Source organism: Heterodontus francisci, chromosome 5, assembly GCF_036365525.1.
Source record: "Heterodontus francisci isolate sHetFra1 chromosome 5, sHetFra1.hap1, whole genome shotgun sequence".
NCBI classification, from domain to species: domain Eukaryota; kingdom Metazoa; phylum Chordata; class Chondrichthyes; order Heterodontiformes; family Heterodontidae; genus Heterodontus; species Heterodontus francisci.
The window spans coordinates 168,085,424-168,100,686 of record NC_090375.1 but is presented as its reverse complement, the minus strand read 5'-3'; positions in this window follow the sequence as shown (position 1 = coordinate 168,100,686).

The window sequence follows — 15,263 nt, the reverse complement described above, 5'->3', positions numbered from 1 at the left end:
AACAGTTTATGTTTAGTTGAAATTTCTAGCTCTGCTCTTTTAGTTTCAGTTTCAAACTCTTAAGCTCCTCCCATAGGCTTAAGCAATCAAGCGCAGTGAACACAGATCAGTGGACTGACTAATACAATCAAATCTTACAAATTGGAAGGAGAGGGGGTGTCGGGTGTGATTGAGGAATGGATCAGAGTGTCGCTTCGGGAATGGTCCCATTGGAATGCTGAAAGGGGACAGGAGAGGAAGATGCTTGGTGGTGGCATCACGCTGGAGTGGAGAAAATGGTGGAGGATGATCCACTGAATATGGAAGCTGGTGGGGTGGAAGGTGAGGGCAAGTCGATCCCTATCATGGTTCTGGGGGTGGGGGAAAGAGATGAACAGAAGTGCGGGAAATGGTGGGCGGGGGGGGTGGGGGAATCCTTATCTGAGGAGAAAGAAAGACGCATCACAAGTGCTAGTATAGAAAGTTACATCATCTAAACAGAGTGGCACAGTGGTTAGCACTGCAGCCTTACAGCTCCAGCGACCTGGGTTCGTTTCTGGGTACTGCCTGTGTGGAGTTTGCAAGTTCTCCCTGTGACTGCGTGAGTTTTTGCCGGGTGCTCCGGTTTCCTCCCACAGCCAAAGACTTGCAGGTTAATAGGTAAATTGGCCATTATAAATTGCCCCTAGTACAGGTAGGTGGTAGGGGAATTGAGGGAAGGTGGGGATGTGAGAGGGTAATGGGATTAATGTAGGATTAGTATAAATGGGTGGTTGATGGTCGGCACAGACACGGGGGCCAAAGGGCCTGTTTCAGTGCTGTATCTCTAAATAAATAAATAGATGCAACAGAGACAGAGAAACTGGGAGTATGGAATAGAGTCCTTACAGGAGCAGGTGTAAGGATAAGGAACTGCAGTCGAAGTAGCCGAGGATATTGGTGATAGCCCATCCTCAGAAATGGAGACAGAAAAGTCGAGGAAAGGAAGGGAAGAGTGGGAGATGGACCATGTGAACACGAGGGAAATGGTGAAAATTGGAAGCAAAGTTGCACAAGTAAACTTTAGCTAAAATAAATTCCGATCAGCAGCTTTAATTTAAAAAATAAATCACAAATGTTTAAAGTATTGATCTCTGTAATGGGTTATGAGCTCAAAAAGTGCCAGATTTAATGCGATATTTCCAGGTTACGACTAAGAATATTGATATGTTGTTGCATTGTTTTAGTTTTAATAGAAACACAATATGGAACAGATTCGTTTAAAGTGTTCTCAAAAGTCCTTATCAAGACTGCAAATAAGGAAAGCTGTTGATACACAGGCTTTTGTCACAGAAGAGTGCATTCATTCATACATTAAAGGATTGCTTACAACTGAGGATGGTTTGGGGACAATAAATAAGAAGTAACAGCACTGTTGTAAAAAGGGTCTGAATGAAGCCTCTCGTCTCTGGTAAAGTACTTGAAAAAAAGGGGTAGCTGTAAAACATGTGGTAAGGGTGGCATTCAGCAGCAAGAGAACCGTAAACCAAAACACTATGAGACACATGGCATGTTTTACTTATCAGAAAAAGAAGAAAGAAGGAAAGAAAGTTGCATTAGAAGCGCTGGGTGGCTAGAAGAGCCATCTTCATGATTTCTCATTAAATCTCATTAAATAAGTCTTGGATAATGGGCTAACGTGAATTAATCTGTACGGTTGGTTAAGCTGTTTCAGACTAATGCTTTGTTGGTTAGGGTGTTTAAGATTAATAATTTTCAATAATGAATTAAGTGAATTATCAAACATATTACTGTTTCTATTTTTATGAATTATTAAAAGGGTAAGGAGGATCAGTAGTTGCCTTTGAGAGGTGAGTCCACAATCAGATCAGCCATGATCCTATACAATGGCGGAGCTGCCTCTCCCTAATTGCCCTTGAGAAGGTGGTGGTGAGCTGAGATATTCCCATGATGTGGTTAGGTAGGGCATTCCAGGATTTTGACCTTGCGATATTGAGGGAATGGCGCTATATGTTCAAGTTGGTGTGTGACTTGAAAGGAGTCCAGAAGGTGACGGTCTTCCCTTGCATTTGTCACCCTATCACGCCAAGTGGTGGAGGAAATGAGTTTGGAATGTGCTATCGAGAAGGACTTGCTGAGTTACTGCATTGCAGCCTATAGGTAGCATAAACTGCATCTATGGGTTGCTGGTGTAGAGAGAGTGGATACTTGAGGTGGTGAATGTGGTGCCAATCAAGCTTTGTCCTGGATGGTGTCAGGTTTCTTGAGTCTTGTTGCAGTTGCACTCATCCAGGCATTCAATCACACTCCTGACTCTTAGATGGTGGCGAGGCTTTGGAAAGTTAGGAGGTGAGCCACTCACCAAAGATTGCACAGCCTCTGATCAGCTCGAGTAGACATAGCATTATGTGACTGGTCCATTTCAGTTTCTGGTCAACAGTAACCCCCTGTAAGCTGATGATGGAGAACGTGGTGTGGTGATGCCACTTGATGTACTATCCAGAGATTTGAGCACATTTCTTTTTTTTCAATAATCACTGCCTGGACAGGTCTGGCTTCCTGCAGTTCAGTTCCCAAAGAATATCCTGTATGATCGTTGTTTACTGTGTGCTGCATAGCTTGGTTCTCCTACAAGGATGGAGTAGCAGTTGGATGAGTACAATTAACATGATGAGGAAGAGGACACTAATGACACAGATGATGGTCAAAGAACAATGAACAAAGAACAGTACAGCACAGGAACAGGCCATTCAGCCCTCCAAGCCTGCGCCGATCTTGATGCCTGCCGAAACTAACACCTTCTGCACTTCCGAGGCCCATATCCCTCTATTCCCTTCCTATTCATATATTTGTCAAGATGTCTCTTAAACGTCGCTATCGTATCTGCTTCCACCACCTCCCCAGGCAGCAAGTTCCAGGCACTCACCACCCTCTGTGTAAAAAACTTGCCTCGCACATCCCCTCTAAACTTTGCCCCTCGCACCTTAAACCTATGTTCCCTAGTCACTGACTCTTCCACCCTGGGAAAAAGCTTCTGACTATCCACTCTGTCCATGCCGCTCATAACTTTGTGAACCTCTATCATGTCGCCCCTCCACCTCCGTCGTTCCAGTGAAAACAATCCGAGTTTTTCCAACCTCTCCTCATAGCTAATGCCCTCCAGACCAGGCAACATCCTGGTAAACCTCTTCTGTACCCTCTCCAAAGCCTCCACATCCTTCTGGTAGTGTGGCGACCAGAATTGCATGCAATATTCTAAGTGTGGTCTAACTGAGATTCTGTACAGCTGCAACATGACTTGCCAATTTTTATACTCTATGCCCCGACCGATGAAGGCAAGCATGCCGTATGCCTTCTTGACTACCTTATCCACCTGCGTTGCCACTTTCAGTGACCTGTGGACCTGTACGCCCAGATTTCTCTGCCTGTCAATACTCCTAAGGGTTCTGCCATTTACTGTATACCTCCCACCTGCATTAGACCTTCCAAAATGCATTACCTCACATTTGTTCAGATTAAACTCCATCTGCCATTTCTCCGCCCAAGTCTCCAACCGATCTATATCCTGCTGTATCCTCTGACAATCCTCATCATTATCCGCAACTCCACCAACCTTTGTGTCGTCCACAAACTTACTAATCAGACCAGCTACATTTTCCTCCAAATCATTTATATATACTACAAACAGCAGAGGTCCCAGCACTGATCCCTGCGGAACACCACTAGTCACATCCCTCCATTCAGAAAAACACCCATCCACTGTTACCCTCTGTCTTCTGTGACTGAGCCAGTTCTGTATCCATCTTGCCAGCTCACCTCTGATCCTGTGTGACTTCACCTTTTGCACCAGTCTGCCATGAGGGACCTTGTCAAAGGCTTTACTAAAGTCCATATAGATAACATCCACCGCCCTTCCCTCATCAATCATCTTCGTCACTTCCTCAAAAAACTCAATCAAATTAGTAAGACACGACCTCCCCTTCACAAAACCATGCTGCATCTCGCTAATAAGTTCGTTTGTTTCCAAATGGGAGTAAATCCTGTCCCGAAGAATCCTCCCTAATCGTTTCCCTACCACTGACGTAAGGCTCACCGGCCTATAATTTCCTGGATTATCTTTGCCACCCTTCTTAAACAAAGGAATAACATTGGCTATTCTCCAGTCCTCTGGGGCCTCACCTGTAGCCAATGAGGATGCAAAAATTTCTGTCAAGGCCCCAGCAATTTCTTCCCTTGCCTCCTTCAGTATTCTAGGGTAGATCCCATCAGGCCCTGGGGACTTATTGGATTAGAGATACAGCACTGAAATAGGCCCTTCGGCCCACCGAGTCTGTGCCGAACATCAACCACCTATTTTATACTAATCCTACACTAATCCCATATTCCCAACAAACATCCCCACCTATCCCTATATTTCCCTACCACCTACCTATACTAGTGACAATTTATAATGGCCAATTTACCTATCAACCTGCAAGTCTTTTGGCTTGTGGGAGGAAACCGGAGCACCCGGAGAAAACCCACGCAGACACAGGGAGAACTTGCAAACTCCACACAGGCAGTACCCGGAATCGAACCCAGGTCCCTGGAGCTGTGAGGCTGCGGTGCTAAACACTGCGCCACTGTGCCGCCCCCATCTACCTTAATGCTTTGCAAGACACCCAACACCTCCTCCTTTTTGATAATGAGATGACTGAGACTATCTGCACTCCCTTCCCTAGGCTCATCATCCACCAAATCCTTCTCCTTGGTGAATACTGATGCAAAGTACTCATTTAGCACCTCGCCCATTTCCTCTGGCTCCACGCATAGATTCCCATCTCTGTCCTTGAGTGGGCCGACCCTTTCCCTGGTTACCCTCTTGCTGTTTATATATGCATAAAAAGCCTTGGGATTTTCCTTAATCCTGTTTGTCAATGACTTTTCATGACCCCTTTTAGCCCTCCTAACTCCTTGCTTAAGTTCCTTCCTACTGTCTTTATATTCCTCAAGTGCTTCATCTGTTCCTAGCCTTCCAGCCCTTACAAATACTTCCTTCTTCTTTTTGACTAGGTTCACAATATCCCGTGTTATCCAAGCTTCCCGAAACTTGCCAAACTTGTCTTTCTTCCTCACAGGAACTTGCTGGTCCTGGATTCTAATCAGCTGATGTTTGAAAGACTCCCACATGTCAGATGTTGATTTACCCTCAAACAGCAGCCCCCAATCTAAATTCTTCAGTTCCTGCCTAATATTGTTATAATTAGCCTTCCCCCAATTTAGCACCTTCACCCGAGGCCTACTCTTATCCTTATCCACAAGTACCTTAAAACTTATGGAACTATGGTCACTGCTCCCGAAATGCTCCCCCACAACACTTGTCTGCAAACATCCTGACTTGGGAATGTATCACCGTTCCATCATCGACGCTGGATCAAAATCCTGGAACTGCCTACCCAACAGCATGGTGGGAGTACCTTCACCACATGGACTGCAGCAGTTTAACAAGGATGCTCACCACCACCTTCTCAAGGGCATTTAGGGATGGGCAATAAGTGCTGGCCTTACCAGCAATGCCTACATCCCATAAATAAATTTTAAAAAATCTTTGACAGCAGCTCATTGAAGAGAATGTCAGCTGATCAACCCCTGTTAACAGCCATTAAAAGTTCTGCCCAACATCTCTCCCAGTCCTTTCACCCTCAAATAAACCGCATACATCCAAATGCTAACATTGATATTGCAGGGTTATCAGCTGGTGTCAGCCATGGCTCATTTGATAGCTCTGTTGCCTTTGAGTCAGAAGGTAGGGGTTTAAGTCATATTTCAGAGACTTGGGAGCAAAATTTTTGGGCACTACAAGGACCTTTAAGGTTTTCAAATTGCATCCATAGTGTGCCTGCGCAATTCTGATGTGACGTGTGCCAGCCACCATATTGTTAAAGCAGTTAGCGTACAGACACCTACGACAGAATTTAATGCGTCCCTTGGAGATGGGCAAGAGATGGGGAGGGGGCCATAGAATTTGCAATGGGAGGTGGAAGGGTGGAAAGCCCATCATCTTTCCATCAGACCGCAATTCAGTTGGTCACCTTCCCACCCAGATGCCAAATGAAGCCCTTAAGTGGCCAATTAATAGCCAGTTAAAGGGCCTCATTCCACAAAACACGATGAGTAAGTAAAATAAAAAAGTCATTATTTATAAAGCTATAACTGGCCAGAGAAGAATTAAGCCAGCAGGAGGTGGGGGCCTTCGCCACATGGGGAGGTCTCCCGGTGAAATGAGGCAGCCTCCCATTGGCCTTGGAGGGGACCGCCTCCATGGGCAATCTTTGGCCATGCAGGGCCCCTGGCAGCAAAGGCACCCGACCATTAACATTCCCCTGCCCTCATCACCTACCCTCACTGCGCATCCGCCCTCCCATCCCTGAGGCTTGCGGGACTGGTCCTGACCCCACCTCACACCTCCAGTCCGGTCACCAGCACTAGGCCTGCTCCCATGCCTGATGCATTACCGCAGTGGCCATCACTCCCGGTGACACTGCCGGAACTTCTGAGCTGTCGGCCCTCTGATTGGCTGTCAGCTCTTGAAGGAGGGATCCCAGTCCTTAAAGGAATGAGGGATCCCAATCCTGACCACTTACGTGCTTGAGCACTGTTGAATGATGCCAGGAGCCCCACTAGCATGACTAAATCCAGCCCTTAATGTGCACAGAACTTATACAGAACATGCAGATTGTGACATCAATCAGTCTGCAATCCTGATTTAATGCCAGGGCTGCTATTTTGGATCTCTACGTTTCAGTCGACGTCCTCTCCTAACATCGCAGAACTGAAAACGCAATCAACATCATGAAGAACCCATGAAGGGCTATTTAAAGAAATTATCAACTACTTACAGGTCAGTTGTTAGATTATTTCCTCTGGCTGTTCCTCCAACTCTGTATTCATACTCAGTAAAGGTTTCAAATGTCTACAAGAAGTGACCTGTCTGGTTCTGAAGTACCTTTCTGGTAACTTAAAGGCTTCTGCACAAACCATTTGCTTCCAGACATGGCTCCACTAGTAGGCCTTCATCTTGGAGTTGAGCATGACTGAGAGAATGGGCAGAGGCCATGCAGGTCAAGATAGGCTGCTAGGCTGCAAGAAGCGGCACAGTGGGCGGCACAGTGGCGCAGTGGTTAGCACCGCAGCCTCACAGCTCCAGCGATCCGGGTTCAATTCTGGGTACTGCCTGTGTGGAGTTTGCAGGTTCTCCCTGTGTCTGCGTGGGTTTTCTCCGGGTGCTCCGGTTTCCTCCCACAAGCCAAAAGACTTGCAGGTTGATAGGTAAATTGGCCATTATGAATTGCCCCTAGTATAGGTAGGTGGTAGGGAAATATAGGGATGGGTGGAGATGTGGCAGGAATATGGGATTAGTGTAGGATTAGTATAAATGGATGGTTGATGGTCGGCACAGACTCGGTGGGCCGAAGGACCTGTTTCAGTGCTGTATCTCTAAACTAAACTAAGCGGGAGGTGGAGGAGGGATAGAAGAGCTCTTGGCAGGAGGCTATATCCACCCAGGGTCTTTAAGGGACAATTCTTCTACTTCAGCAAGGAACAATGTTTGAAATGTCTGTGTTCTTTAAGGTGGTTGTTACTAAAATCTGCCAACACCTGCAGCCACAACTCCAACCTCAGAGCATGGCAACGACTGCATTGCCAGTGGTTGTGAAGGTAACCATGGCTATGCATTTTTATTCATCTGGCTCCTTGCAGGCTTCTGCTAGAGATATTAGCAACATCTGCCGCTTGCAGTCCACGATTGCATATGAGAGGTCACAGAGGCTCTTTATAAAAAGAGAAATAAATTCATTTTCTTCCCTCTTGCCAGAGAGAAGTTGGCAGAGTGAACATGAGGGTTTGCTCAGATTGCAGGCTGCTACATTGTGCAGGGTGTCGCTGAGTGCATGCACATTGCTTTGCGTGCATCTCATGGCAACTCTGTCATGTAACTAAACCAAAAAGGATTGCACTCCCTCAACGTTGTAAGCTGCAATCTGTAAACTGTAAGGAGTTAACCCCTTACTCAGAACAGGTTCAGACCTGACAGAAGTTCAGTTGTGAAACTACTTTATTGAGACAAAGTTAGAACAAGTTTCTCAAGTTTCATGTAAACTACAGCAATAAACACAGGCAGCGATTTACAGTCTAACATGAGCTATGTACTTCTCGTATTAGTCCTGGATGGGGAGCACACATCTTCTCTTGCAGTTTTTGATCTTCAGTCTTCTCTTCTTTCCTCTTTGTTGTCTTGTTTCTGGTTCTTCCCACCATATGGACTCGATTTGAAGGGTCTCTTTTATCCTGTTTCTTATCCAATTAACCCCTCCCAGTGTCCAGTCATGCTCATCCCTATGGTGATTCACCAGAGCAGAAGGACACATACCCTATTATGACTTCATCATTCACCATCTCAGTATCAATACATTCTTTCAGTTGCTTATCTCTCGCAGCCCCTGAATACTCTGTGTTTTCAGGCGATGCACACAGTTTAAGTCTGCAAGGTTTTTGGTCTGATACACATGATTTGAAGCTTAACATCACCTCTGGTAATTCCTCTACCTTTACATTAGTTTATCGTATGTCCTACTTATACATTTTATGCGAATAAGCCAATAAATTTTATAAGGCACCCTTAATTTTCTACAGTGTGGAGTTAGTGTGTGACCACAGGCTGTGCATCATGCAGGTCAATGCCTCATATCCTGGCAGCTGTCACAATGCATTCATTCTGCAGTAGTCCTCTGTAACTGCAGTATTAAAACTGCCAAGGAAAGCCAAAGGGTAGCTAATGGGCGACAAGGGCTATTTGCTGACGACATGGCTCATGACTTGGGTTTGCAAACCACACAGACGTGTGCAGATATAAAGCTGACCCCACCTAATACTTTACTATTTCCTATTCTGGTGCTAGCCATTTCTCCCAATTCTCTGCGTCTTGGTTTTCCTCTCTAAGTTTACCTCCTGGTTCCCACACCCCAGACAATTTAGTTTAAACCCTCCCCAATAGCACTAGCAAATCGCCCCACATGGATGTTGGTCCCAGCTCTGTTCAGGTGCAACCCGTGCGGCCTGTGCAGGTTCCAGCTCTCCCAGAACTGATCCCATTGTCCCCAGAATTGGAAGCCCTCGCTCATGTACCATCTCTCCAGCCATGCATTCATCTGCTCTATCCTCCTATCTCTATATACACTTGCATGTGGTAATTGGAGTTATCGGAGATTACTACCTTTGAGCTCCCATTTGTTGGTTTCTTTCCCAGCTCCCTAAACTCTGCCTCTTTCAATTATGTCATTGGTTCCAATATGGACCATGGCTGCTGGTTGCTCAGCCTTCCCCTTCTCCATGCTCTGCAGCTGATCCATGGCATTCTTGACCCTGGCACCAGGGAGGCAACATACTGTCCTGGACTCAGGTCTGCAGCTGCAGAAATGTCAGTGGACTAGCAATCCAGAGGCTCAGGCTAATGCCGTGGAGACACAGGTTCAAACCCCGCCATGGCAGCTGGTGGAATTTAAACTCAATTAATAAATCTGGAATTTAAAGAAAAACTAGTCTCAGTAAGGGTGACCATGAAACCATTGTCAGTTGTCGGAAAAACCCCTCTAGTTCACTCATGTCCTTTAGGGTAGGAAATCTGCCGTCCTTATCTGGTCTGGCCTACATGTGACTCCAGACCCACAGTAATGTGGTTGACGCTTAAATGCCCTCTGAAATGGCCTAGCAAGGTTAGGGCGGCACAGTGGCGCTGTGGTTAGCACCGCAGCCTCACAGCTCCAGCGACCCGGGTTCAATTCTAGGTACTGCCTGTGTGGAGTTTGCAAGTTCTCCCTGTGTCTGCGTGGGTTTCCTCCGGGTGCTCCGGTTTCCTCCCACATGCCAAAGACTTGCAGGTTGATAGATAAATTGGCCATTAGCAATTGCTCCTAGCATAGGTAGATGGTAGGGAAATATCAGGACAGGTGGGGATGTTTGGTAGGAATATGGGATTAGTGTAGGCTTAGAATAAATGGGTCGTTGATGGTCGGCACAGACTCGGTGGGCCGAAGGGCCTGTTTCAGTGCTGTATCTCTAAACTAAAAAGCCAGTTGTACCAAACTGCGAAAGACAAGTCTAAAAGGAATGAAATCAGGTGACCCAAGCACTGGAAATGACAACAGCACACTCAACCATGTCAACCCTGCAAAGTCCTCCTTACTAACATCTGGGGCGTGTGTCAAAATTGGGAGAGCTGTCCCACAGACTAGTCAAGCAACAGCCTGACAAACAGTATCATACTGCACAGACAATGTCCCAGACACCACCGTCACCATCCCTGGGTATGTCCTGTCCCACCGACAGGACAGACCCACCAGAGGTGGCAGAACAGCGATATACAGTCGGAAAGGAGTTGTCCTGGGAATCCTCAACATTGACTCCAGACACCATGAAGTCTCATAGCATCAGGTTAAACATGGGCAAGGAAACCTCCCGCTGATTACCACCTACCGCACCCTCCTCACAACTCCCTCGGCTGATGAATCAGTGCTTCTCCATGTTGAGCACCACTTGAAAGAAGCACTGAGGGTGGCAGGGGCACAGAATGTACTCTAGGTGGGGGACTTTAATGTCCATCATCAAGAGTGGCTCAGTAGCACCACTACTGACCAAGCTGGCCGAGTCCTAAAGGACAAAGCTGCTAGATTGGGTCTGTGGCAGGTGGTGAGGGAACCAACAAGAGGGAAAAACATACTTGACTTCATACTCACCAATCTACCTGTCGCAGATGCATCTGTCTATACCAGTATTGGTAGGAGTGGCCACCACACAGTTCTTGTGGAGACAAAGTTCCAACTTCACACTGAGGATACCTGCGGTCATGTTATGTGGCACTCCCAGCATGCCAAATGGGATAGATTCAGAACAAATCTAGCAGCTCAAAACTGGTCATCCATGAGGTGCTGTGGGCCATCAGCAGCAGAATTGTATTCAACCACAATCTGTAACCTCATGGCCTGGTATGTCCCACAATCTACCATTACCCTCAAGCCAAGGGATTAACCCTGGTTCAATGAAGAGTGCAGGAGGGCATGCCGGGAACAGCCCCAGGAAAACCTAAAAATGAGGTGTCAACCCGGTGAAGCTTCAACAGGGCGGCACAGTGGCGTAGTGGTTAGCACTGCAACCTCACAGCTCCAGTGACCCGGATTTGGTTCTGGGTACTGCCTGTGCAGAGTTTTTAAGTTCTCCCTGTGACTGTGTGGGTTTCCGCTGGGTGCTCCGGTTTCCTCCCACAGCCAAAGACTTGCAGGTTGATAGGTAAATTGGCCATTGTAAATTGCCTCTAGTGTAGGTAGGTGGTAGGAGAATTGAGGGAAAGTGGGGATGTGGTAGGGAATATGGGATTAATTTTGGATTAGTATGAATGGGTGGTTGTTGGTCGGCACAGACTCGGTGGGCCGAAGGACCTGTTTCAGTGCTGTATCTCTCAACGACTTGCCAAACAGTGGAAGCAGGATCCGATAGGCAGAGCAAAGCAATTCCACAACCAACGGATCATATCTAAGCTTTGCAGTCCTGCCACATCCAGTCGTGAATAGTGGGGGACAAACAAACAACTAACCGAAGGAGGAAAGTCATGGAAGGTGTCATCAAGTAGCACCTACTCAGCAATAATTTGCTCACTGACACTCAGTTTGGGTTCCACCAGGGCCACTGGGCTCCAGACCTCATTACAGACTTTTTCCAAACATGGACAAAAGAACTGAACTCAAGAGGTGAGGTGAGAGTGACTGCCCTTGACATCAAGGCAGCATTTGAGCGAGTATGGCAGCAACGAGCCCAGCAAAACTGGAGTCAGTGGGAATCAGGGGGATAACTCTCCATTGGGTGGAGTTACACCTAACATATGGTTGTGGTTGTTAGAGGCCAATCATCTCAGTGCCAGGACATTGTTGCAGGAGTTCCTCAGGGGAATTGAGAAGAGTAAGAGGTGACTTGATTGAAACATATAAGATCCTGAGAGGTCTTGACAGGGTGGATGTGGAAAGGATGTTTCCACTTGTGGGGGAATCTAGAAGTAGGGATCGCTGTTTAAAAATAAGGGGTTGCCCATTTAAGACAGAGATGAGGAGAAATTTTTTCTCTCAGAGGGTTGTGAATCTTTGGAACTCTCTTCCTCAAAAGGCAGTGGAAGCAGAGTCTTTGAATATTTTTAAGGCAGGGGTAGATAGTTTCTTGATAAGCAAGGGGGTGAAAGGTAATCGGGGCAGGGGGGAATGTGTATTTGAGGTAACAATCAGATCAGCCATGATCTTGTTGAATGGTGCAGCAGGCTCGAGGGGCTGAGTGGCCTACTCCTTGCTCCTAATTCATTGTTTGTATGTTTGTAAGGTAGTGTCCTCGGCCGTCAGGCATTACCATCGATGAATCCCCTACTATCAACATCCTGGGGGTTACCATTGAGCAGAAACTGAACTGGACCAGCCACATAAATACCGTGGCTACAAGAGCAGGCCAAAGGCTCTGATTTCTGTGGCGAGTACCTCACCTCCTGACTCCCCAATGCCTGTCCACCATCTACAAAGCACAAGTCAGGAGTGTGATGGAATACTCTCCACTTGCCTGGATGAGTGCAGCTCCAACAACACTCAAGAAGCTCAACACCATCGACAACAGAGCAGCCTGCTTGATTGTCACCCCATTCACCACCTTCAACATTCACTGCCTCCAACAGTGACGAAAAGTGGCAGCAGTGCACACCATCTACAAGATGCACTGCAGTAACTCATTGATGCTCCATCAATAGTACCTTCCAAACCCGCAACCTCTACCACCTACAAGGACACGGGCAGCAGATGCATGGGAACACCACCACCTGCAAATTTCCTTCCAAGTCACACACACTCCTGACATGGAACTATATCGCCGTTCCTTCACCGTCGCTGGGTCAAAATCCTGGAACTCCCTTCCTAACAGCACTGTTGGTGTACCTACAATACATGGACTGCAGCGATTCGAGAAGGTGGCTCACCATCACCTTCACAAGGGCAATTAGGGATAGGAAATAAATGCTTACCCAGCCAACAATGCCCACATCCTGTGCAAGAATAGAAAAAAAAACGATAGTGTCCCCTATCACTATTGATTTTCCAACCTTCTTCCTTCCTCCCCAGTACAGCCGAACCACACATGATGCAGTGGTCTAGACTCTGGCTGCAAACCCCAGAGGAACCATCACTCTCACCAGCATTCAGAATGGAATACTGGCTTTATTATTAGGGACAGAGAGTACAAGGGAAAGGAGGTTATGTTTAGCTTGTATAAAACACTGATTCTGCCTCAACTGGAGTATTGCATCCAGTTGTGGGCTTCACATTTAAGGAAAGATGTGAAGACATTGGAGAGAGTGCAGGAAAGATTCACGAGAATGGTTCCAGGGATGAGGAACTTCAGTTATGAAGATAGATTGGCGAAGTTGTGACTGTTTTCCTTGGAGAAAAGAAGACTGAGAGGAGATTTGATTGAGGTATTCAAAATCATGATGGGTCTGGATAGAGTGGATAGGGAAAAACTGTTCCCACTCATAAAAGCATCAAGAATGCAAGGACACAGATTTAAAGTAATTGGCAAAAGAAGCAAAAGTGACATGAGGAAAAACTCTTCACACAGCAAGTAATTAAGGTAATGCACTGCCAGAGAGTGTGGTGAAGGCAGGTTCAATCAAGGCATTCAAAAGGGAATTAGACTGTTATCTGAAAAGGAAGAATGTGCAGGGTTACGGGGAGAAGGTGGGGGAATGGCACTACGTGAATTACTCATTCAGAGAGATAATGCTGATGGGCTGAATGGCCTCCTTCTGTGCTGTAACAATTCTGTGATTCTGTGAAGTGCAAGTTATTAATGATATTGGGCCCCCTGCTGATGTGTGTAGCCCATGAACACTGGCTGCCCGCAGAAATGATTATAACTAACAAGCAACACAAATTTGGCGTATTGATTTATAACCCTCAAGCACAGAAGCTATTCTGACAATTCAGTGCAGGACTAACAGAGTGCTGTACTGTCAGAGATGGCATCTTTCAGGCGAGAGAGAACTCCAACCGAATTCCCGTCTACCCTCTCATGTGGAAGCTACAGATCATTATTTCGAAGAAAGGTTGGGATATCTCCCTAGTGTCCTGACCAATACTTATCCCTCAACTAACATCATTAAAACAGATTATCTGGTCATTATCACATTGCTGTTTGTGGGACTTTGCTGTGCACAAATTGTCCTCTGTGTTTACTACATTACAACAGTGACTACACTTCAAAAGTAGTCATTGGTTGTAAAGCACTTTGGGACATCTTGAGGTTGTGAAAAGCACTATGAAATGCAAGTTCTTTCTTTCTGGATATAAAGATTCCAAAAGTGATTACAATCGTTGGGGATGATAACAATACTTAGTACTAATTATCACCCTGGTGTGAGACCCAAGTACCTGTCGTAAATGCTTTCCCATCAAGTCTTGTGCTCCTACGAGGTGCTCCCAAGTCACTGTAGCCTGGGAGGTAAAAGGCTGCTGTGGCTTAGTCAATAGCTCCTGTGATTCATGATTTCTATAAGTCAGGCTTGAGAGGCCCAGGTGTCGTCTGTAACAACTCAGCATCTGCCGGAGCTATGTAGCCCTACTGGCTGTTTGGCCCCTCTAGAGGTATTGCTTGAGGAATTTGCAAAATTCTAGATGTATTGTTATCCTGTGGCATGGCACCATGTTCCCTTCCCTTTGCATGACTGCCCCTACTATCAGGCTAAGGTCAGTTTTTCCACTGAAATGCAGGAGAGCAGATTGGAGCTGATTGATGATTGAAGCTCCTTTCCCTGCAATCTCCCAGCCTAGCCAAGGTAAAGGGAATGGTGGAGCTCAGAGCCTGGATAGCCCAGTATGAGAAACTCTGAGAAATACTATGAGTGATGTTGTTGAGGTGATCAAACACTCCATAGATCATTACACCATGTCCTCACTCCCTGACATCTGAAGGAAGCTGTTTAGCAGGAAGTTTAATGAATTGAATTACTGATGGTGCACATAAGCGACAATCTTTAGAAGGCTGCAGCTCTGACATTTGTATCTTTACCCTCTTGATCAGAACTAGGACAAGAGATTACCCTCCAGTGAACTATTTTCTAGGCCATCATTTCTACCTGCTCCTGCTCACTTATGTTTAGTGAACCTCGACTCCCTCCCCTGTCCTCCAGCATTGCTGGTTTCTGTGCTGATGCTTTGAAAGGCAAGACT